Genomic DNA, 3,735 nt, shown 5'->3' with positions numbered 1-3,735 from the left:
GTGTCTTCCGAGAAGATCACGTATCGACCCAAGATTTTTTTATTATAATAGAGAGATGTATTTGGGTGTCATCTATATATTTTCCAATTGGTACATATTTTCATGGTTTTAGAGAGCAAGATACTTAGCAATGTGATTACTTTTTCAAGAAATAATGTAAAGAATAGAAAAGTAAAATGTAAAGATATTACACTACAATTTAAAAAAAGAATTTGTAATGAATTGCCTTCTTCTACTCTGGTCACCAGCATGTATCTAATAATATTAGAAAAATCAATGAAACAGTAGATCAAATATTAAAATGTATTATGTCATTCTGATAGTAGCCCCGGCTATGGTGCTATTTCATAACAATGCATACTCACTCATATATCAATGGCCACTCACACCAAGCTAATCTAGAATTATCTTTTAACCGAACAAGAATATCTTTGGCATATGAGAGGAAAACCGAAACTCATGGATAAAGCCCAAGAGTATACAGAAAGAACACATAAATTCTACACAGAGAGTAACCAGGACAGAAATAAAACTCTGGTCCTTGAAGGCAAGCAAGAAGTTAGGGTGCTAACTACCGTGCCAAACAGAAGCAAACAAACTATTTCAAAGGGCCTTAATTAGAAAATTTGATGGAATGAAAACAAGTGTCAAAACACCAACCTCAAAACTGGCTTCACCCATATCTGACCGAAACAATTTTAAATTAAGTATTACTTAAGCCAAAGTTGCATTTATACACATAAGCTGTTTTGAAAAAAACACTACTTTTTCCATGTAACAAAACACTGTAGATTAAAAATGCATTTTTCCTAAATGACATTACTTATACTTATTATAAGATTGAATTTAAAAAATAGAGCATTTAATGATGGTTATCATTTAAACTTGTAAATCTTGGATTCAATGAAATGGTGGCATTGAACAGAGTCAGATGCTGAGTGTTGAAGACCAGCGAGAGAACACATGAAGTGATCCACAAATATACATTCCTCTTAGGAATGGCCTGACTTGGGTGAACCTCCCAGCTCCTTCACATCACTTAATTTTCTTGAAAAAGAGCTCAGCTTTGTGCGGATTTATTAAGGAATGCTGATGAGCGTCTCTTCACTAGGTAGATGAGCTCCTGCTGGAAATCATTGCCCGCAAAGCAGTATAGCAAAGGGTTAACAGAGCTATTGGCAAAGGCCACACAAAGTGTAAAATACATCAAATTATCTATGAGAGCCTATAACTTGCAACTTGTAATGAGGTTTAACATGATAAGGACATCAAGAAATGTTAGGATGTGAAAGGGAAACCAGCAGACGATAAAAGCCAGCACTACAGCCAGCACCATCCACAGGACCTTGTCCCTCTTGTGCTTGTTTATCTCCAGGTACAGCGTTTTCAGCAGGTACTTTTCAATGTCAATGTAACAGCTGATGATGATTGAAAATGGAACAAGAAAGCCAAGTGTATTTTTCATTAGTCCCAGTGCATCAGACCATACAGGGAAGTCATCCTGAGGGAAGTCAATTATACATGCGGTCACCTTGTACTTTTCCAGATAGTATGTGTTTCTGAAGTAAATTGTTGGAAGAGTCGAGAAAAAAGCCAAACTCCACACCATCATGGTGATAAACTGAGCCTGGCATAAATCTCTTCTGCTCTGAGACTGTAGGGGATGCACGATAGAAAGATATCTGTCCATGCTTATGCAAGTAATGAAAAATATGCTAGCATACAAATTATCGGACAAAACAGCACCACAGATTTTACAGAGGAAATTCCCAAATATCCAGTTGTAGTTTTGGGCATAATAAACAGCTCATAAAGGAAGACTCAGGAGGAAAAGCAGGTCTGCAATTATTAAATTCAGGATATAGGTGATCGCTACTGTTTTTCTGCTGACTTTGAGGCAGCGGACAACTATAACTATGGTGTTGCCAATAAAGCCAACAACGAAAATTGTGCCATAAATTGTAGGAATGAGAAAGGAGTGGAAGTCGTAGAGCAACACTGAGTGACAAGATGATTCAGGGACAGCTTTTCAAAACAACTGTTGGAAAATGAAATATTCATCTGTTCAACAGTAGCATGGGATGAGCAATTTGAAATTGTTGCCATTATGGCCATGTTTTCCTTTACGTTGCTTTGTATAGCCTTTAGAACATTTCTGAAAAAAACAAAAAAAAACAAATGAATACATAAATACCTTTCATAAATAAGCATAACTAGAAACTGTCTCACAGCTCTAGTAACCTGAGTTAAGTTCCTGGCCCGTGAACTGTCTGTGTCATGTTTTTTTTTTGCCAAATTTACATGAGGTTTCGATTTCTATCCTCATGTCTAAAACATGCATGCTACCATGACTGGTATGAGAGAGTGCATCCTGTAATAGACCAGGGTACTGTCACTTGGGTTAATATCTTGATTATAATTTTGTTATCAACTGTAATGTATTTGCAATTGAGTACATTCTGTTTGGCTTACAAATAGATGTGTATTTTATATGACTAATTTGAATCTAGTTTTTGTCTGATTTTCCTACTTCAAAGACATATCAATTACGCTAAATTTGCCTGGTATGAGTGAGTGCTAGCATGTGAGGGTATTGCAGGCCGGAACTGAAGGCTGCTGAGACAAGCACTGGTTTTCTATGGCCCTGAACTGGATATGTGAATGGATGAAATACGTATAGATACGGTGGCGGCACCCTGTGTGGCAGCGGCTACTCCAGCTCCCGCTAATAATGTGAGTTTTTCGTTAAATGTAATGTCTTCTCTGTTATGTTCTTTCACGAAAATTACCTACAACCAATCCACTTTACTCAAACTACGTGCATCTGATTAATCCAGTATTTTATCGAGCGCTTTGCTGGCTTTAGATCTCCAAACTCTATGCGGACTGGGAATACTACAGCGGCAAGACCCAGAGGCTTGCACAGCAACAGTACCACCTACCATCACTGGCTGCCCTGGGAAGCGACACAAGCAGTGTGGAAGACGATGCAAGCGAGGCACTCGGGCAGGTATCGTCGCTAGACTAAAGGCTAATCCACACAGACCAGCACTTCCATCTATTCTGCTGTCTAATGTGCGCTCGCTAGATGAACAAAATGAACTACATAAGACTGGATTTAACCACAAAATGCAAGATGAAAGACTGTTGTGCACTCATTTTTACCGAGACATGGCTGAACTCCGCTGTTTCTGGTAGAGCGATTAGCCTGGACGGGCTAACAAACTTTCAAGCATATAGGATTCATGCTCTCAGTGGAAAATCTCAGGGAGGTGGTGTATGTATATACACAAACAACAACTGGTGCACAAATGTTGAACTTGTCTTGAGGCACTGTTCTGAGGATAAAAAGTTTTTGACACTGAAATGCCGACCATTGTACCTGCCGAGGGAATTTACAGCTGTTAGCATTACAGCTGTGTACATCTTCCTCAGCGCAAACACAAAGGCAGTGCTATCCACACTACATCAATCTGTCAGTGCAATGTAAACTGCAAACCCGGACTGTGTTTATATAATTGCTGGAGACTTTAATCAAGCCAACCTAAAGACAGTTCTGCCACATTTTTATCAACATGTTCACTTTGCAACCCGGGGAGTAAACACTTTGGACCGGGTTTACAGAAACATCAAACAGGCATTCAAGGCAACTGCCCATCCCCACCTTGAAAACTCGGACCATCTCTCTGTTATGCTAATTCCTGCATACAGACCACTGCTAACTAGAAGCTAACC

At 39.0% G+C, this 3,735-nt stretch overlaps 1 pseudogene; it reads right to left on the bottom strand.

The window, feature by feature from the left end:
- Positions 1-992: 992 nt before the first annotated feature.
- On the bottom strand, positions 993-2,153 carry LOC114662551 (type-2 angiotensin II receptor-like; annotated as a pseudogene).
- Positions 2,154-3,735: the final 1,582 nt, after the last annotated feature.

This window comes from Erpetoichthys calabaricus, chromosome 12 (genome assembly GCF_900747795.2).
Source record: "Erpetoichthys calabaricus chromosome 12, fErpCal1.3, whole genome shotgun sequence".
In the NCBI taxonomy this organism is placed as follows: Eukaryota; Metazoa; Chordata; class Cladistia; order Polypteriformes; family Polypteridae; genus Erpetoichthys; species Erpetoichthys calabaricus.
Note: the sequence above shows the minus strand (reverse complement) of the source record. Positions and strands in the feature narration are given on the sequence as shown.